The sequence below is a fragment of the Aethalodelphis obliquidens genome, unplaced genomic scaffold (genome assembly GCF_003676395.1).
Source record: "Aethalodelphis obliquidens isolate GAN/ISIS:26980383/991018 unplaced genomic scaffold, ASM367639v1 scaffold25, whole genome shotgun sequence".
Lineage (NCBI taxonomy): Eukaryota > Metazoa > Chordata > Mammalia > Artiodactyla > Delphinidae > Aethalodelphis > Aethalodelphis obliquidens.
In genome coordinates this window covers 5245907-5268344 of record NW_020837969.1, presented here as the reverse complement: position 1 = coordinate 5268344, position 22438 = coordinate 5245907, and positions in this window count along the sequence as shown.

Below are 22438 nucleotides of genomic sequence, written 5' to 3'. Positions count from 1 at the left end.
TTTTTTCTCAAAGGAAAAAAAAAGAAGGAAAAAAGCATATTAAGTAAAAGCCACACAAGATGAAACAGAACAAAATGGCTTAGATGAGAAATGCATTTCCTCCTGAATCATCAGCATGTCTCCAGAGTTTACGTGAAGCCTTTCCTTATAAGGTCGCCATGTACAGAATTTTATGCGGTGACTTCTCAAGCTGTTGTGGAACATCTAACAGGTTATGATACACTATTTGCTCAGTATTCAATGCAAGATTTTCTCATGGACGCTGACAGAGTAGCAATCTCAGAACGTCTTAGTATTCAGCCGTTTTAATGCAACCACAGAGAAAATGATTATCTTACACTTGTGTGTCTATGGAGATCTCTTATTAATCAGTAATGGCAGTTATATTAAATATATTATAGAAGAAAATATTTAATATTTAGTTCCTTAAGTAAGTTGCCCCCTACCCCCTGCCTCTCTCTGTCTTTTCACAAAATAAGAAGTCATTCCAGTAACAGTGAGATGGGATGTAGAGAAAAAGAGATGAGTTGGGTGGTATTTTTTTACACAAAAGTACATCATTAAATTAGTTCTCCATTTTTTTCACCACTGACGTTTTTCAGCCCTCTTTATGAAAATGAATTGTAGAAGCGTATCATATATATTGACCAGGTTTCTGGGAAGTTGGGAACTTGAGATTTTTTCCCATCTGCTCTGCTCCAGTTGAATCGAATATTCCTTTATGCTCTACAGAAATCAGTGTGAGTTTGAAATCTACTTGTCATCCTCACTTATTATATTTTTTCTTGGCCCTTTATAAATAATATCAGGGAAGTCCACAGAGCTAACAAAATGTCTAAAATTTGGCCTCACAATTTTGCCTAGCAAAAATATTATCACACTGTTTCTTTAGTTACTTTATTTCTCATCCTGAAAGTTGGTTTGGGGGTGAAGGCACACCCTTTCTTTTTCACATTCACACACTTACCAAACTTATACCCCTCTCAAGCCTTGTTTTCTTAGACATATGGAGTTATATAGAAATATATATGAAATACGGGCAAAAGATTCCCCAAGTGTTACTCTGGTGCAGCCTACTGAGACACTGACAGATTTCAGGCTCTTGTACCTTCTTGTACACATTCTATTAGCAGAGAAATCCATTTTCAAAAGATTGACATAGCATTAGGGAAAGGCTTCTAACTTGCAAAATAGCTCAAAAGTGGTATTTTGATCTTAGACCTGTTGAATTTTTATTTAAAAGAAGACAGATTTGTGAACTGCTGCCTTGGCGCACATGAAGAACAAATTCATCTAGTATCTCTTACGTTTAACTAACTCCCTGAGGCCACACAGTATCCTGGAAGGAAAACAGAAAAGGATCAGGGAAGCTGTTTTAGCCTCTCGCACTTGCCTGAGACTGTTAGGCATTAAGTAAACCTTTGTGTTTCAACTTCCTTATCCTGTAAACTTGTAATATATGCTCTGCTAGTCTCCTACGGATGTGAAATACATCAGCGCTTATATAGTTGGCACTGTTCCGAGTACTTTACACGGGTGGCGGAGTGAAATTATAAAGGCTTACTGTGTTCTTCAGCTGTAGCACACCCAGCTATCTCTATCCTTCCCCATCTCCTTCTCAAATTCAGGGAGCAGTGGGGAAATGGTGATTTATATTACTGCCCTCAGGTAGAGATTCTTGCAGTAGTGATACAAGCAATCTGATGAGCTTTTTTGGTGGTTGTTGTTTTCAATAGACTTTGGAACCTCAAGGCAGAGTACATGTCATTGAGAAAAGGCCTTTTTGGAGTTTTAATCTCTATCCATTGAATAGCAAGAGCCGAGGTTTCCTATCTAAACAACAAGCAAAGAATATACAGTAGGAGCTGGGTTTTCTCCCCTCGACCACCTAGATCATATTTAAGATTCCATGGGCTGGAAAAGGAGGAAAAACTGGAGAGAGAAGAGGAACCCAGGGGGTGTATCTGTGTAGGGACCAGGTATTCCCCTACTCCATCTCCAGAGTAGCCTTTGGAGGTTTAGCCTCGAGTTGAGAAAATGTGGCACAGAGGCATGCTTTCAGCTTCCTCGAGAAAGTGAGCAAGCAGGGGGTGGGGTTTTCCTGATGTGTGCCCACCTGTCACAGTAGCAGAAGTGTAGAAATGGCAGCAAGACTTCTTGAGACAGAAAAGCCTGGATAAGATTCATTTGTCTCTGGAGGTTTGAAAACCATCTCTGTGTTTCTCCAAGTCCCCCAAAAGGCTAGGGGTGGTTGAAAATGAGGTCCCTCAGGGTCAAGTAAAGGAAGATGTAGATCACACAGACCAACGGAGAACCCAGGAAGGCAGGCATCTCAGCATGTGCTGGTGTTCCTGGCTGACTACATCCAAGGACTGTAAAGCGCAGTAACTCACAGAGGGTTCCGTGTGAACAGACGTCAGTATCCAGCTATAGGTGCTCTCTCCCAAAGCCAAGGTATTATGTCACAGCTAAGAGGCTATCTGGTTGAATGGAAATCTGGGATGAGGGTTCTTCCGTAGCTGGCCAATGTTTATTTCTTTTTGTCATCAGACACATATTGCCTCAAAAGAGATGAAATTATAGAAAAATATTACAATTTTTCGCATGACTGAATAAATGAAATGAAAGACATGGAGGAACCATGAACGCTTATTACTAAGTGAAGGAAGCCAATCTGGAAAGGCTACATACTGTAGGATTCCAACTCTATGACAATCTGGAAAATGCAACACTATGGAGACAGAAGAAGATCAGTGGTTGCCAGGGGTTGGAAGGAAGTAGGGGCGGAAGATAGAGGTCTGCAAAACACAGAGCATTTTTAGGTCAGTGAAAATACTCTGTATGATACTGTTATGATGGATACATGTCATTTTGCATATTTCCAAACGCAGAATGGATAACATCGAGAGTGGAGTCTACGATAATCTGTGGACCCTGGGTGATGATGATGTGTCAGTAGGTTTATCAGTTGTAACAAATGGACCATCTTGTGGGGAGACTGGGCATGTAGGAGGCAGAGCGTTTGGGAAATCTCTGTACCTTCCTGTCCGCTTTGCTGTGGTCCTAAAAATGCTCTAAAAACATAGTCTTAATGAAAAAAAGGTGACTTGTGTTATTTCTGGAATATAGTCTTTCTTTACTATCTTCACAGGAGACCATTTCCTAGAAAATAAACAAGCGTAATACTAATTTAAGGGAAATATTAACGTGATTTTCTGGTGATGAAATATAAGGATATGCAGAGATTTCTGGAATACTTTAGATAGAAGAGCACAGTGCATTTTATATTCATTCTTCCTAAAAGCTAAGCTCTGAATAAAAATTTCAATTAAGAAAAATAAGTCTATGCAGAATTAAAGTGAAGAATTCTGAATGAAACTAAAGTGAATATGTCAATTTCTTAGTGAGCCTAATGTTAAAAAAAACTGACTAAAATAGATTAAAGATAAGAATAGATTTTCCTGATCTGTTGAGAATCCATTTCATAACTTCCATAGTAACTGAGAAAACTATTAAAACATTTAACTCAGTCTCAGTATTTTAAATGTATTAATTACTGTATCATAACATTGGGAATAATTTCATTATTTTTGTTACATATGTGGCTATTTTTCTTAAATTATTAATGTTTTATATCATCTAGCAATGTTAATGTGGAAACCTAGACAAAGCAAAGAGTGTGAATTAATACCTACAGTCTTGTTATAATTGTTACGGTTCCTTGAATGAATCTACATTTTTCGTCCTTTTCCTCCAGTACAATGGTTTCCATAAGATTGAAATAGAAGAGTGCTAGGAGCAGAGAATGAGGAAGGAATTTGGTCGAGGGAATTGGTAAATGAAAGCCGAAGAGTAAAAGAAAAAGGAAGATTTATGTTCTCTATTCAAGGTGAACATAACCGCTACCTGCATACAGTCATCTCCAGTTTGGTATATCCTGGGGCCATCCTTGCAAACACCATGTGGTTTGTCACATCTAGATCCCCTTGCAATGGAGAAGTTATTTTTATTCTCCAGCTGAGCTAGAAACCACACAGTTCTGGCATGCAAAAAGGTTTTTAAGTAATTTAATCATGTATGTGCACAATTGTTGCTCTCCAATAAGCTAGTGGCAAGGACACACCAGATGTTTCTAACTGGCTCCTGCTTTGTGAATGCACATTTAAAAATCAAAGCCAGTTACCTGAACTGTGAAGCAGAGACCATGAATTCCCAGATTCAGTTTCACGTCCAAGGGATTCCCACATCCCTCTTTAACGTGGATCCATCCACTGCTCAGGTTTGAAACACACTAGTCGGTGCCCGTTCAGAGATTTTTTTCCATGCAGTCAAAATCCTGGCTTTGGGGCTTCCCTGGTGGCGCAGTGGTTGGGAGTCCGCCTGCCGATGCAGGGGGCGCGGGTTCGTGCCCCGGTCCGGGAGGATCCCGCGTGCCGGGAGCGGCTGGGCCCGTGAGCCGTGGCCGCTGAGCCTGCGCGTCTGGAGCCTGTGCTCCGCGGCGGGTGAGGCCACGGCAGTGAGAGGCCCGCGTGCCGAAAAAAAGGAAAAAAAAAAAAAAAGAAAAAAAAAAAATCCTGGCTTTGATGTGTTGCCCCCATTGTTTTGGTCATATGGATCCTTTTGAAGATCTTATCAGAATTTGTTCTGTTTTAGAGAAGGTTCTCTCTCTTGAGCTATCTTCCTTTTTAGAGTCTTTTCTGATACAATTTATTTTAACAAATATTTGAATATTTGTATTATTTACATAATATAAGTATGCTATTATTTGCTAATTATTAATATTATTCATTATAAATTAATTATGTAATAGTACCATGATTAAGAAAATCATTTATTAACTATTAAATACATTGTTTAGGTGACAAATTTTCTTATCTGTTTTTTGTATACAAAACAAAATGTTATATAAAATTTAATTAAGTCACTAAACATCTCTGAATTTGTTTTTATTCCAACAGTTGTAAATAGACAAAAGTTGCAAAGCTACTGTATATTACTGATTGTACATCGATCTCTGTGACTGCGTGTCACACTCTGTGCTGGGTGCTGCCGGGAACACAAAGGTGAAGGATACACAGAGAAGTAGTCAAGGAATGAGGTGTGAAAAGGTAGTATTAGCATATCTATCGTGTGGTTGCTGGTGAAAATATAGCTTGTGAGATACTATGTACAGCGTGATACCATTTTCAAAGTATGTACTACAACAAAGTTTAAAGCCTGTCAAGGATGTTTTATCAAAATGTTAACTATGAGTATCCCTTGATGATAGAATTAGAGTGAATTGAATTCCTATGTTCATGTATTTTCCAAATGTTTTAGAATGGAGTTACATTCTTTTTATAATCTGGTTTGATTTGAAAATCATTTTTGAGAAGTTGTGGCATTACTAGGAAGGGTAAGGTATCAATCAGGTGGGCAGGAACGAGGCGGCTATCCCCAAACAGGAAAGGTAGTGGTGGGAAGAGTGAAGGGTCCAGTCCGAAGTTATCAAAATCTGGATAGTAGGGGGAAAATCCTCTGGGGGTTTTTGTGGCGCACTCTGAATGCTAAGGAAAGGATTCTGCTTCTGATTAGTAAGGCAGTATTGTAAATTCTTAGGCAGGTAATAGATTCAGAGTAGTGTTTCAGGAATATTAGTGTATTTGTGGTGCTTAATTTGAAATACAGTGAAAAATGGGGGAGAGGAGACTGGATAAAATAATGCTAAGTTATTTGTCCTTTACTCATAAGGATAAAAGAAATATTTAATTATGTACACAAACTAATTTGAGAGTCAAACCGGCTTTACTGAGGGTAAGGAAGAAAAATAATACAATATGTAACGTCTGATCATACTGTATTCTTCCTGAATTAAAAACCTACCTGTTTCTCTGTAGATCTTGTGAAACAGCCTTACTTACAAAAGAGTTTCTACATTCTAGGTTTTCCTTACTAAAGTCTTTGTTATAATAGTCTTTGCTAGTTCATAAGAACTAGTAAAACTTCCATCTTAACTTTTTAATTGACAAAGTATTTCTGTGACTGGTACTTTGGATTACTAGTGATTTGGCAATTGAAATACAGCTCTCAGCCCAGCAGGAGTCTTATGTAGCTTGAGTTATTTTGTTGGAAGCATACCGGCCAAATGGAAAGGAACGAGCAAAGAATCAAAGAGAATTTAGACAAATTATCCAAATAGGAAAACAATTTGCATTTACCTCTTGAAAGCTAATTTAAAATTTTATCTTAATATGTGTGACTCCTCAATCATTTATTTATTAATAATCATAACTCTAATTTTTGAATTCACCTACATTTCCAAAAGTTAGAAAATTTCCAAAAATTTAAAAAACTTTAATTGGGAAATAAAATTTTAGAGTTCTCCCCAGTAATCCATTTCCAAAATCCTTTTAGCTTTTTTTTTTTCCTTTTGCAACTCCAATGATAGAAACCAGCTCTGTGCTTCCAGATTTCTGGAATAGTTGCAGATGAGTCGCTATAAATGCCAGCCTTCCGCTCTGGTCTAGTATGATGATTTTGGTGGTAGTTTTTCATAGTTGGTGCTTTTGAATTCATTTACAGGAGAATTGCAGCTCTTTTCACTTTTGTCTTCTGGAGAAAATTACACTCAAGCAAGACATGTTTTTCTAAGCTTTTTTTTTTTTTTTCAGTATTGGTGGAAAAAAAACAACCAGAAACATCTGTTTTCCTTCACATCTCTGTGACTTTCCATGTCCATACCTCAGTTATTACCAACAACTGATTGTAAAGTGGATGATTTTTCTATAATGCTCTGTACAGAAAAATAGGAATAAATAGACTTAGGAAGGTAATAGTTCTGAACCCATAAGATATGCACTTTGGATTGGCAAGCAGTTCTCAGTTCTTCAACCAAACTGTGAACCTGGGTTAACTTGTTATTTGAATTTGGTTTGTTTTCATGTTTTCATCTCATTTCAGCAAGCTGCCTCCATGAAGTTGAGGGTAGAAACCTTTGGAAGGGGTGAGAATGACGCTGAAGGTAGCATTATGGCGCATGGGTGTGTGTAAGACCTGGGGCTTGCTCTGCAGTAAGAGATGACTGTCCAGATCCCGCCATTAACTTATTCAATGATCCTGGAGGAGCTACTCAAATCTCGATTTTCATCAGCAACATGGAAGTAAGTACAATGACCTACATCATTGGAATTTTCTGAACCATGACAAATATAGGTATTAGTAACTTACTTTATAAATTAATAGAGAAAGATATGATTAATATAGGACCGACTCTCAAAAAAATAAGCTTGTTCTGAAATTAATAGAACATTTCCAGGGCTTATTGGCATCATCCTGAAATCAAATTTACCAGATGTTTATTAGTTTTTCATTTTACATTTGTCAAATTCTCCCACTAAATATACATTGATAGTAACTGGTGTAGCCCAACTCCATAAATAACTGGAATTATATTTAAATTTATTTTAATATTTAAAATTAAGTTTAAATATTCATTTGCCGGTGATTTACTGCTCTGCCTTCATTTGAGTATTACCTGCAGCAAAAGATTGACACATGAGGGATGCTCATGGAAGAATACTGATAAAAGATGCTGAGTACCTGAGGTGATGGGGGTGGACAGTATATTTATAGCTCACCTGTAAGGGCAGACAGAGCTTGGGGATTCCTTCTGCGTTCTCTCACTAGGTATCAATAAAAAGCATAGGACGAGATACATTTTACACTTATTAGCTCACTTAATTCTCACACGAACCCTGTGGAATGTGTAGTGTTTCCTCCTTTTTTCCCCCCAAATGCAGTGTGATAAAGGGATATATCTGACATGACAGAGTTGGTCAGAGTCACAAGGGGAACTCAAAGTATGCTTTGTGACTCTGAAACTCAGACCCCATTGACAGGCCACAGTGCTGAAGAGCTGAAACTGGCCATCTATACAGGGAGGGCTGAAAGTAAATTAGAGGATTTCTTTTTCCTCTTTTCAACAATGTGGTTCCACTGATGTTAGGATGACGAACCAGTTCACCTTAAAACAGGGAGGTGGTGAAGGTGGGCCTAATCTAGTCACACGAGCCTTTTGAAACCTTCTCCAGCTGGTTGCAGATTGAGTCAGAGCGAGTCTAAGCATGAGAGGGTCCTATGTGAGGCAGGGAGTCCTTGGAGGGACTGGCCTCTGCCAGCAGCGTGAGCGGGCTTAGAAGCAGGTCCTTCCCCTGGCCCGCACGGGGGTCCAGCCCAGCCCAGCATCGGGCATCCAGCCTTGTGAGATTCGGAGCAGAGAGGGCTCAGCGCCTCTGGACTTCCGGTCTGTGGAACGTAAGTTCGTAAACAGGGGTCGTTTGAAGCTGCTCAGGCTCTGGTCACTTGCCCTGCGAAGACAGAGACCCACTGCGTTGAGCGAACGGTCCAGTTCCCATTGTTTACACTTGGGGGCACCTGCCCGTGTTCCTCTTGACACAGTTCTCAACCATGAACCTGTTGCCTCCTTGGATAATTGCATCCATTTGTGATTGTTTAGGGTAAAGAGACTTGCTCACCTGGAAGTCTTGTTCTCCCTTATTTGAGCAGGTTGTCGTGTGCCAAATCAGAATAATACATGGATTCTGTCCCCTTTTAAAACGTTGTTTATGGGCGTCCCTGGTGACGCAGTGGTTAAGAATCCGCCTGCCGATGCAGGGGACACGGGTTCGAGCCCTGTTCCGGGAAGACCCCACATGCCGCGGAGCAACTAAGCCCGTGCGCCACAACTATGCGTCCTGCAACTACTGAAGCCCAGGTGCCTAGAGCCCGTGCTCCGCAACAAGAGAAGCCACCGCAATGAGAAGCCCGCGCACCGCAACGAAGAGTAGTCCCCGCGCGCAGCAACGAAGAGTAGTCCCCGCTCGCAGCAACGAAGACCCAACGCAGCCAAATATAAATAAAAATAAAAGAAAGAAAAAAACACGTTGTTTATAAAGAGGATATAATTTGATCTAAAACCGAGTATTTCTCATATGCACGAATACTGAGCCACGTTTTCAACAAAGGATGCAAAGACCTACCCGGTGATAGCATGCTGCCTGCAAAAGGCATCCGTGTGTTTGTGAAGGAAGCAAGATATCACAGAAGAAGCGTCTGTGTGCTGTTAAGAATGAAGAATGCTTTGAATCCACTGGAATATCTGGCAACTTTGCTATAAAGTCTTGTTTTCATTAAAATGGTTTGGGCTGAAACTTTCTTTGATAATTTAAAATTCCTTTCCACTCTCCCTCCTCCCACCTCCAACCCCCTTGCTTAAAACATCACTGGTATTTTGGCAAATCAGGCAGACTTGAAAACAAACGACTTGCTTAACATTTTGTCAAGCATCTCTCTAATAATGACACAAAAACGTATTGATGGGCATGCTTCCCCCGTGCCGCTCTTGTGCATGTATTTGATTTTCCCGTATTAATCATGAGCTGTGTGTGGTGCACGGAGCACTAATGGCCCCATTATCCACGTCCAGGGCCTTTATATCCCACGAAAAGCCCAGCTGCTGACATTGTTCAGCACGTAAACGAGATCAGTTGTAGTATTAATGTTTGTTTACCTCTCCAGAGTTTCCTTAGTGACTTCTTCTTTTAATTGGTACACTTTGATCATCCTTGTTTTGGTTACTATGTAACAAACTATCCATATTAATTACCGTAAAACTGCGTAATTGCATTACGTTCACTGATTCTACTGGTCAGGAATTCAGATAGGGCCCAGCAGGGATGACTGGGGACTGCCAGAGAACTTCTGGGGCCTCTGCTGAGGCATTTTCAGATATCTGAGGGCTGGAGTCATCTGGAGAGTTCTTCACTCACATGTCTGGTATCTGGCCTGGGGAAACTCAAAGGCTGGACTCAGCTGGGACTGTTGTCGGGGACTTCTAACCATGGCCCCTCCATGTGGGTTAGGAGACCCATGGCACAGTGAGGAGTTTCTGTGGGAGAACACCCCAGAGGCAGTGTCCAAAGAATGAGAGTCTCAAATGACTGGGACCACAAAAGCAGCACGGGATTACTGACCCAGCCTAGAGGTCATACACCAGCACCTGCACTGTACTCAATTGACTGAACCTGCACAAGCTCACCCAGATTGAAGGGAAGAAGAATAGACTGCATTTCTTGATGGGAGGGTCGCAGAGCACGTTTCAGAAAAGTATTCTGTGTGGGATGCATTTGGTGGCCACCTTCAGGAAACAGAGTATGCCAAATTCACCCTTGGGCCACAAGAGTTCAAATCTCACAGCCTGCAAAATACAGTCACTCTCTTTTGCGACTCTAGAAGTCTCATTCTATTTTGGTTTCCAACTCAGGCTCAAGGTCCAGACTCTTGTCATCTAAATCAGGAGACATGTAGATAAGACATGTCTTATTGGATGCAATAAGATGCATTGGATGCAATTCCTCAAGTATGGTTTCTCTCAATCGGATCTGAGAACAAAAGAGCCAGGTTATCTGTCCCCAAAATAGCAAATATGTGATGGTCAGACTTAGGATAACCAAAATAGACCCTCCTATTCAAAACCAGAATCACTGTTCCATAGCAGTTCTGAAATCCAGCAGGACCATGTTACTGGTTCCCTGATGAAGGCTTAGACCTACAACCTGAGAGCTGCTCTCTGAGGCTTTTGGATCCATCCTGGGCTCTTCGTTCCTCTCCCAAAGACATTCTTCTTTTTCATAAGCTGTAGCTTATGTTTACAGCCGAGCAGATTTTTGTTTGTTTCTTTCTTTATTTTTGTTTTTATCCTGTATTTTGCCTATAGAAGTTCAGGGATTCAAAGACTCTTCATTTTGTACTATCTCTGTTCCTTTTAGTTTCAGTGAATACACTTCTTTAAGACATTTGTGGGTTTGTTATATTTCAACTTATGAACCTAATGCTTTAGAGGAAATCCATACTCACAAATCTCTTAGCGATAAGCCCACTTCTACATTGGCCACTTGTGCGACTTCTTTGGAATAACATCATTAAGATTTTTAAAAATCCTAATTTTTTCTTAGCAGAGGTAGACCCTGAAGAGCCTTAGAAAGCTGTTTGTCCATCTAAATGTGTCTGCAGGTCATGAATGTAAATCTCTCTGAGGTCTTCATGGTCAGACATAAGGTTTCATCTTTACTGTGACGATGTTTTCCTGCTAGCACTCTGGGTTCAATATTTGAACCAAAGATCCTTTCTTATTTAAGATTTTTCTGTCTTGAATTGCTTTCCTAAGCCCTCTGTAGTTTTTCCTGAAAACGGAATATAGTTTGTTTTCCAGTTCATCTGTCTGCTCTAACCTTCTACCATAACCAGCTAGAGAAGCCACACGTACCCAGCTCCTCTCCTGAAACCCCCTTACCCAGCTTATTGAGTTCATTGGTGTCTTTCTGATTTTCCCCAGGACTGAGGGCTTCCTTTCCTCTACTTCCCAATAACAATCTCCTTAGTCTCTTTCAGCCTTCATGGACTGCCTTTCTGTGGGCTACTGCTTTCCTATGACTGCTAACGAATTACCACAAGCTGAGTGGTTTAAAACAACAGAGATTCATCTCTCACGGTTCTGGAGAACCAGTCTAAAATTCGTTTTACTGGACAAAATCAAGGCGTCGGTAGGGCAGAGTTCCCTCTGAAAACTCCAGTGGAGAATCCATTCTTTGCCTCTTCTAGCTTCTGTGGCTTGTGGCTGCATCACTCCAATCTCTGCCTCTGTTTTCACATGACCTTCTTCTCTATCTGTGTGTCACACCTCCCTCTGCCTCTCTCTAATAAGACACTGTGATGGCATTTAAGGCCCACCTGGATAAGTTATAATTGCCCCATCACAAGATCTTTCATCAAGTCTGCAAAGAACTTTAAATAAGGTTATATTCACAGGTTCCAAGAATGAGGATGTGGGTGTCTTTCAGTGGCAATATTTCACGTTACCACAGGCTTTTCAGACTTCTACATCACACATAGTCTAAAGACAAATTCTGCCTGGTTTAGGGTTTGTTTTGGCAGTTCTTCATTTCATGGCACCCAGTTCTATTTAATTTACTATTATTCCCTAAACATAGCACCTGGGACTTTGCACAAAAGAAATCTCAGGGCTTCCCTGGTGGCGCAGTGGTTGAGAGTCCGCCTGCCGATGCAGGGGACACGGGTTCGTGCCCCGGTCCGGGAGGATCCCACATGGCGCGGAGCGGCTGAGCCTGCACATCCGGAGCCTGTGCTCCGCAACGGGAGAGGCCACAACGGTGAGAGGCCCGCGTACCGCAAAAAAAAAAAAAAAAAAAAAAAAGATCATCATTCATAACACCAGGTGAAGAAAAACATGTGGAAGGCTACCAGGTATAATGTTTTAAATTTACTGTTAAATACACTTGACTTCTGTTTGGAAAAGGGAAATGCATTGTAACTGGAAAAACCACTTCATGGTTCAAAGAGGTCAGAGATTACATTCCTGTTCCTTTATTATTTTTTATCCCGAGTAGCATAAGCTTTTAACACACATCACTCAGCTTGTAAGCAGACACATTATTTTGAAGTCTCCTAGGTTTGATAAGCTTCGATCTGCCACTTAGGGGTTGATGTAAGAGAGTGCAGGTGCAAGAAACAGAAGACTTGGGAATTAAAAGTTTCAGAGAAAGTAAGCACGTTCATCTAGAGCATGCCCTGGGCACTACTAAAATCACTGGAAAGACACAAAATGAGAAAATACAGAAAGACCACTAGCACTTTCAAATTTAAAATGTTAGTTTTAGGTTCTCTATTTGCAAGTGTTTGGCTCGATGTTTTTGTTTTTATTTACTTAGGGACAATCTTCTTTAAAAGTGAAAAAGTAAGTATTTGAAACATCACAGTCCATAGTTTGAAATCTTTTAATCATACAAGGGTCTATCTTAGTTACAAAAAGAATGGCTTTTCTCAAGTTTATGGAATTATGTGATCCAAACTTGGTCATCTCTACATTGTAACTTACGCCATGAAATAAATATGAATGCATATTTATTCAATGTTTCCAATTGAAAATAACCATAATATAGGGAAAAACTGATACAAACTCTAAGAAAACTGAATGCTTTGGAAAGGCTCAGTCAAGGAGAGTCAGTAAAAAAAAGGAAAAAAAAATGTGTCCAATTAGGTCTGGGAAAGCCAACTATCAATGTTTAGGGCAAATGTAACATAAGAATTTTTTTCAGATTGCTTTGCAAGTGACTTTAATTTCTCAATCCCTTTTAATGAAATAAGAACTGCTAAACAAACAAAGCATTGCAGTATTTGCATATAAAGTGAATGTCCAACTCCAAAGACAAGGTCTTGTTTCTACAGCAAAGCCTAGTGAATCAGTATACATGCATATAAAAAATAAAATTATACTTAAATCATGATTATATTATACTTAATGATCCTCACTTTTTAGATTAGATCCAACTTTTTAGATTAACCAACCACCAACTATGAGTTAAGATTATCTGTGGTAAGACACTTCCATTCCAGTAGATTTCAATCTTGAGGCACAAATTATACCACAAGCAGAGTCTAAAGACCCTTATTACTTTAATGTCTTTAATCTGAACAATAAAAACTATGCACCTCATGCATTCCACACCTCCTGCCAAAGTTAATGCCAAAGAGTGTGTATAATTTGACAAAAACATTTCCGTTGAGGTTCTGTTAACATTTGCATTCAGAGGGTGTCATTTCCCCCACTCCTTCTAACTTTCCTCCCACCCAAATTATTTTTTACTTTAACAGAGAGGTTTTATATTTATGTCTACAGGCCAACAACCCAAAATGCCATTACAGAGGAAGAAGTAGTCTTATATATTTCTTAGGAGAAAAGGTGTTCACAAGGTTTCCTTGAGCTTTACCTGGTGGTGGTGACAAGCTCTGGTTTCAGTCCTGTAACCACCTGCGAGCGTCCCTCCCGTACAGAAGTGGTTAAAGCCGTTTCCAAGTTCAGGCATGCTCATCCTCGGCATGTCAAGAAGACACACTGTAAGATGTGACTTCTTCCAGTAATTGTGTTCCATGAACATTAAGGTCTTAAGAGGCAGTGGGACTCGGGGATAAAATACCACCTGCCCTCTAGGAGTTCATCATTCCCCTCAACTTTGTAATAAAATTCTTATGAAGACCCTAAAGAATGACACATGATAGGTAGTGTCTGGGAAGAATTTACCCAAACTAGAGGGTTGAATAGTTAGATTTTTTTTAAAAAAAAGCTGTCTTTTGCCTTCTGAAATAATGCAGTCAGGTGGAACTGAATAAAATAGAAAGTCATGCTGTAATTATCCCATAGTGTGACAGTTGGTTTGAGAGATCACCAAGGCCCTAGGCAGCTCTCCTCTTACGTCTTGATGGTAATTTCGAGGTGCCTAGGCTAATATTCTCCCCTTTCTCCATCTTTGTACATCTTTCTGAGATTATAATTTCCCGAATACCAGTCAGGGAAGTTGTGGGGTGATTGATAGTATGTCTTAGGAGATAGAATCCCTGTCATTTTCAGGAGCTAAGAAAATTAGGCAAAGGAAGAGAAAGGAGAGTCACCTGTTGTATCTAAACGCTCAGAGCACTGATGAAAGAATCACAAACAGGTGGATAAAAAAAGTCAGTGGCCTTAGAAGCAACCAAGAGTGCATAAGAAAAGAATATACAACGGATACATAGAATAAGAACACACATGCGCGCGCGCACACACACACACACACACACACACACACACACACACACACACACACACACACACACACACACTTACTCACTCACTCCTCCCGAGGAAATAATTATTCAAAAATATCAGTAGGGCAATTGACTAAATAATTGGGGCAAAAGTTAAATTAAGCCACACACTAAAATAAGTTTCTGATGGTTTAAAAAGTTAACTTTTGTAAATGCTACCATTAAGGAACCATTTAGTTTTTTATAATAAGATTTTTTTCTAAGATGAAATAATTAACATTTATGTCATAGATTCTCTGCAATCTTACTTGTAAGTTTGTTTCCTCCTCTAGATAGTTTTACTTCCTTCTACCAGGTATTCTACTACCCTAGGAATTTTATATCCTAGGAACAAAGAATGTCCAGTGACATTAGCACTGAAGTTACAATTCTAAGGAGCATCTGAACGCGCTGACCAGGACAATCAAATGCCATTCTTGTAGAACCTCGGAAAGAAAAGAGGCTTGAAATCAGACTTGTCTGTAGTGAATTTCCTCTCTCTGAGAAGAAGCACAGATTTAGCTCCTATCCCAGCTCGTCTTACGGTGCCTTGTAGATATTCCTCTGTGTGACTAACAATACCATTTTCTCCATCATTTTCATAATCCTGAAATATCTTCTGACAACAGCAAAGGGAAGGAGGCTTAACATAAATGAAATGAAAAGAGCAGATAGAAAAAAATGGTTTGACTCCATAAAATTTTTGTACAGAGAGACAACATAAACTACATTACCAGGCCAAGAGCAAACAAGGAAAAAAAATATGTGAACAAGCAGAAAAGTCAAAATTTAAATAGGAGACTTCCCTGGTGGTCCAGTGGTAAAGAATCCGCCTTCCAATGCAGTGGACGCGGGTTCGATCCCTGGTTGGGGAAATAAGATCCCACATGCCGCGGGGTAACTAAGCCTGTGAGCCACAACTACTGAGCTCGCATGCCTCAATGAGAGAGCCCGCTTGCCACAAACTACAGAGCCCACGTGCTCTGGAGCCCATGTGCCACAACTACAGAGCCCATGCGCCACAACTAGAGAGAGAAAGCACGCACGCCACCAATAGAGAGAAGGCCTTGCACGGCAATGAAGACCTGACGCAGCCAAAAAAATAAAGAAAATTAAAAAAAATTTAATTGTATGAACTGTTTTAAAAGTTCATACAATTTGATAAGTAGAGCAACCTGATACAAACTGACAAAGACTGAAGAGGACAGTCTTCACTGTCCTTCACTGTCACAGAGAAATGATTTGTTAACATAGGGAAGTATATTCTACCTCGCTATTGATCAAAAGAATTACAAATTAAAATAAGTTATCCTTTTAACCTAAAAATTAGCTGAGATTCTTTTAAAGATAATATTAGTTGAGTTGTGATGGAAATTTATTAAAGCTCTCAAAATGGTAGTGAGAGTTCCTAAGGCAATTTCCAGAAGGCAATATTGGGACTGTGTATCAAGATCCCTAAAAGATTAATGCCTTTGACCCACAGGTTCTACAAATAGGAGGCAGCCTAAGGAAATAGAGCTATGACAAAAAATGCATAAAGAATTGCAGATAATGATTGTAATGGTAAGAGTGAAAATTGTAAGGAAATTAATGTTCAAATGTAATAGAATCATGAAAGAAATTTTTGTTCAGCTGTGCTGTTATGCAGTCATACAAATTTGAAATATTGTAAAAGAAAAAAGTATACGCAAAAATTAAGCACTAAATCCATGAAACAAATGTTTAAATCTTATGATCCCAGTTTTGTATATTCATGAAAATAGTCATAAAAATATACACAGTGTACCATAATGATTATGTTTGGACAGTATAACAGGCCACCTAAATTGTGTTATAGATAGACATAATAGCTTATAATAGATATTTTTACGTGAATTTTTATTTCATATTATCTGTAGTCTTGTGTCTTCCATCCTGCAACATAAAATTTGCTCCTCAAAATCCAGAATTGTGATTTTTTTCTCTGATCCTTCCTCACCCACCTTGCATCTACCTAAAGCAAGCGCAGATTCTAAAAGGAAAGATCTTGTGGAATCTGACTAATGGAATTGACCTTTCTGCAAAGGAGTAAACAAATATGGGGAAAATGAAGTAGATTATCACCTTATGATATGCCTAACTCCAAAACATATACACACACAATGAATGATATTGAATAAATGTTTACTGAACACACGTTATATGCAAAATCTATGGTCTTCACATACACTGTTGCATTGAATCTGAACAGCAACACTGATATCAATGTGGATTAAGGAACTGCGGCTTAGTGAGGTCAAGTGGTCTTACAGCTTTTGAGGACAGTAAAGATTCAAACTACTAGACCAAATGAACTTCCATTAGGATGGTTGATTTTGATCAATCTATTATTTTTTGTATTTTATGTTGATAAAATAAGATATGTACAACTTTACTTGGTAATTATTTAAATATAGTTTTGAAATACTGTTATCCCTACATGTAGGAATTTTTCCAAAACGATAAGATTTCTTAGAATTTTGGGTATCCAGCCACCTTCAAACTTGGAAATATAATCTGCAAGGTTTTGTGGTTGCCGGATTGAAATTCATATGGATGAGTGTTTTATTTCAGGACCAGCTGAGTTCCCTGATGTGTGCAGAGTGAGTCATTAGAGAAGAGCTTTATATGGTTACAGTAAAATAAAAGTATCACCTGAAAGTTGAATCTTCTTTTTTTAAACGTCTTTATTGGAGTATAATTGCTTTACAAGGGTGTGTTAGTTTCAGCTTTATAACAAAGTGAATCAGCTACACGTATACATATATCCCCATATCTCCTCCCTCTTGCATCTCCCTCCCACCCACCCTATCCCAACCCTCTTGGTGGTCACAAAGCACCGAGCTGATCTCCCTGTGCTATGCGCCTGCTTCCCACTAGCTATCTGTTTTACATTTGGTAGTGTATGTCTGTCCATGCCACTCTCTCACTTCATCCCAGCTTTCCCTTCCCCCTCCCCATATCCTCAAGTCCATTCTCTACATCTGTGTCTTTATTCCTGTCCTGCCCCTAGGTTCTTCAGAACCATTTTTTAAGATTCCATATATATCTGTTAGCATACGGTATTTGTTTTTCTCTTTCTGACTTACTTTACTCTGTATGACAGACTCTAGGTCCATCCACCTCACTACAAATAACTCAATTTCGTTTCTTTTTTTCTCAGCTTTATTGAGATATAATTGACATATAACTTTGTGTAAGTTTCAGATGTACAACATTTGATTTGATATCCTTATGCATTTTTTTGAACATCTTTATTGGAATTTAATTGCTTTACAATGGTATGTTAGTTTCTGCTTTATAACAAAGTGAACAAGCTATACATATACATACATCCCCATATCTCCTCCCTCTTGTGTCTCCCTCCCACCCTCCCTATCCCACCCCTCTAGGAGGTCACAAAGCACCGAGCTGATCTCCCTGTGCTATGTGGCTGCTTCCCACTAGCTATCTATTCTACATTTGGTAGTGTATATATGTCCATGCCACTCTCTCACTTTGTCCCAGCTTACCCTTCCCCCTCCCCGTGTCCTCAAGTGCATTCTCTATATCTATGTCTTTATTCCTGTCCTGCCCAAAGTTCTTCAGAACCTTTTTTTTTTTAGATACCATATATATGCATTAGCATACAGTCCTTATTTTTCTCTTTCTGACTTACTTAACTCTGTATGACAGTCTCTAGATCCATCCATTTCACTACAAATAACTCAATTTCTTTTTATGGCTGAGTAATATTCCATTGTATATATGTGCCACATCTTCTTTATCCATTCTTCTGTCGATGGACACTTAGGTTGCTTCCATGTCCTGGCTATTGTAAATAGAGCTGCAATGAACATTGTGGTACATGACTCTTTTTCAATGATGGTTTTCTCAGGGTATATGCCCAGTAGTGGGATTGCTGGGTCATATGGTAGTTCTATTTGTAGTTTTTTAAGGAACCTCCATACTGTTCTCCATAGTGGCTGTATCAATTTACATTCCTACCAACAGTGCAAGAGGGTTCCCTTTTCTCCACACCCTCTCCAGCATTTATTGTTTAGATTTTTTGATGATGGCCATTCTGACTGGTGTGAGGTGATACCTCATTGCAGTTTTGATTTGCATTTCTCTAATGATTAGTGATGTTGAGCATCCTTTCATGTGTTTGTTGGCAATCTGTATGTCTTCTTTGGAGAAATGTCTATTTAGGTCTTATGCTCATTTTTGGATTGGGTTGTTTGTTTTGTTGATATTGAGCTGCATAAGCTGCTTGTAAATTTTGGAGGTTAATCCTTTTGTCAGTTGCTTTGTTTGCAAATATTTTCTCCCATTCTGAGGGTTGTCTTTTCGTCTTGTTGATGGTTCCTTTGCTGTGCAAAAGCGTTTAAGTTTCATTAGGTCCCATTTGTTTATTTTTGTTTTTATTTCCATTTCTCTAGGAGGCAGGTCAAAAAGTATCTTTCTGTGATTTATGTCATAGAGTGTTATGCTTATGTTTTCCTCTAAGCATTTTATAGTTTCTGGCCTTACATTTAGTTCTTTAATCCATTTTGAGTTTTTTTTTGTGTATGGTGTTATGGAGTGTTCTAATTTCATTCTTTGACATGTAGCTGACCAGTTTTCCCAGCACCACTTATTGAAGGGCTGTCTTTTCTCCATTGTATACTCTTGCCTCCTTTATCAAAGATAAGGTGACCATATGTGTGTGGGTTTATCTCTGGGCTTTCTATCCTGTTCCATTGATCTGTATTTCTGGTTTTGTGTCAGTACTGTACCGTCATGATTACTGTAGCTTTGTAGTTTAGTCTGAAGTCCAGGAGGCTGATTCCTCCAATTCCGTGTTTCTTTCTCAAGACTGCTTTGGCTAATCAGGGTCTTTTGTGTTTCCATACAAATTGTGCAGTTTTTTGTTATAGTTCTGTGAAAAATGCCATTGGTAGTTTGATAGGGATTGTATTGAATCTATAGATTGCTTTGGATAGTATAGTCATTTTTACAATGTTGATTCTTGCAATCCAAGAACATGGTATATCTCTCTATCTGTTGTATCATCTTTAATTTCTTTCATCAGTGTCTTATGGTTTTCTGCATAAGGGCTTTTGTCTCCTTAAGTAGGTTTATTCCTAGGTATTTTATTCTTTTTTTTTTTTTTCCTTGTGGTATGCGGGCCTCTCACTGTAGTGGCCTCTCCCATTGCGGAGCACAGGCTCTGGACGTGCATGCTAGTGGCTGCGTCTCACGGGCCCAGCCGCTCCGCAGCATGTGGGATCTTCCCGGAACAGGGCACGAACCCGTGTCCCCTGCATCAGCAGGCGGACTCTCAACCACTGCGCCACCAGGGAAGCCCTATGAAACACTTTTAAAAGATTAATATTTCCTCTTAATGGGGTCACTAATCACAGGAGTGGGGCTTCCCTGAAGTTCTCTAAAATGTTTTTTTTTTCTTTGCCCCACTCTGTATGTAGTTTAGTACCAAGTTTGTAACTTCAGAGTTGGACATCCTGCACAATTTAATTCAACTCCTTCTTTTCACAGATTAAGAAGCTGAGACTCAGAAGATTTTGGTGACTTGCTCAAAGACAAAGCAGAAAAGTCAGGATTAAAAACCTGGGTTTCGATTCCCAGTCCAGTGATCCTTTTCTTACAGAATGCTTTTTTTTTTTAAAGCAATTAGTTGTTGGCTATGGAATGAAGATAAAAGAGCGTGTGAAACTTTGGTTTAAATTTTTTTTTCAAACCATCAAACCCCATTTACACTTCCACAAGTTAACAGATAGCTATTCTCCACTTAAAAAAATAGCCAATATATTAAAAAGTCAAACACGAACATACAAACCAGTACTTACTTTATAATGTACGTGTCATGGACTTCCTTAGACAGTTCTCTGGGTGGACTCTATGCTTCTTTAGGATACAATCATTGGATTTATTCAGAACTTTCTACAATTCCTCTAGATAAAAAATCAGACACGTCAACACACTCTCTTCTGTTGCAGTGGTGGGCAGTACTATTTTTTATGTTATTCTCATTTTCAGTTCAAAAGGTAAAGTCCCTAAAAAGCATCCTTTGAAAAATCTACTAATGGGAACTCATATCTTGGGAAACGGTGTAGAAATGTAGACAAAGTGAAGCCATAGGAACTTGGTTCAGCTCTTTGCCACAGCACTTCCTGGGGAGGTTAATACAGAGACTTGAGCACATAAGGAGTTGCATAAACTTTGGCAAAATGCCAAAACAAGTGCTTCAATGTGATCTCTGTCACCTGTTGGGTCTGTTTCTCTCTCACACTCATTGAATACAATTCCCGCAGAGCAGGGTACCCCTGGAGGAAGCCTGGACTGTGTGGAGGTAAGTGAGTGACCTTTATCCCTCCTCTTAAAGAAGTGTACCCGGGGTATGCCACTGGTGGTCACCCCTCAGATTTCTGCTTTGAGCAGTATGGGTACAGAGGACAAAATTTATTTTTAGAAATTCTAATAATGGAGTCTGTTTCACTCAAGCAGTTAGCAAATGTCAAAACCCACTTCCGAAAAAGGAAGAAAGAAAAAAAGATATGGAAGCTAAATCTTATAACCGCTTACCAAAATATTTTGTTCTGTGAGTCTTTTAAACAGAGTATACAGTGTTAGGTTTCTAGACATAAAATTCTGTTTATAAACTTTTCAAGATTTGGATATAGTAACTGTTGCTGCAAGCTTCCAGTGTTTTCTCATCTTTATCCTTGAGATTTGACCAGTTTGTAGTTGGAGACTCTTGCAGAGTTTATGAAAATGCTGTCTATTTTAGCTTCTTGCTGAATCCTATTTGCTAATATTTTAAATCACCGTTTAGCTTGATCTCTAGTCCACTTTCTTAGCCAGTACCACAGAATCTCAATTATTATAATGTAGTGAAGTGAGATTTTTATGGTCCATATAAAATTGTTTGCAAGATTCTCTGGCAAAGTATTGTCTTTGTTGATGTTACTTTCGCCTTTCATCAAAATTATTACATCTCCAGGGACAAATTAAATGTTATTTTTTCTGGCATGCCTCACGCTTTATATTTTGGTCTAGTGATTTCTTTGGCTTACCCATGTATTCTGAGAAACCAATTGTCAACACATAGTTTAGATTTTTTTAAGCTGATAACTTGTAACGGTCATTATATCAGATCCTAATATTCTCTACATGGTCTCAGGGGGCTCACTGGAAACTTAGAATAGACTTTTTCTGCATTATCTAAAAAAAATTAATATATTTAAAATGTATCAAGACTAAAAATGATTGATGCTAGATCAGCATAACAGATTATATAATGTTTGTTTGCTTACATTCTTGGCTGAAATGTGGTGAAAATTTATTAAATTGGATCTCAGTTGAATTGTATAGCTGGTGACCATGTTATGCACCAAGGGACTCTGCCTCCCCAGCAGGTGGAGAGATATTTTTTATTATGATTCCATTCTTCCTTTTGTAATGACTCCCTAATTTGTTCTGTTGGGGAGATTTTGATAAAACTATAGCTGTTGTCAAATATACTTATCTTTTGCTTTTGTTTCATTATTATTGTTGTTGCTACTGCTGTTGTGTTTTTGTGTTCGTTTGTTTGTTTTTGCTGTTCTCAAGTTTGAAAATTACCCAGACCGTAGCTGGTTCATAGATTGTACAATGCATATTTTCATATATTTTCTGCCTACAGGCTTCAGATTCATCTTTACTTAAAAAATACAAAGATGGTCCATAAATGTATAACGAGAGAATTTCAAAAGACTTTGTTTTCCCA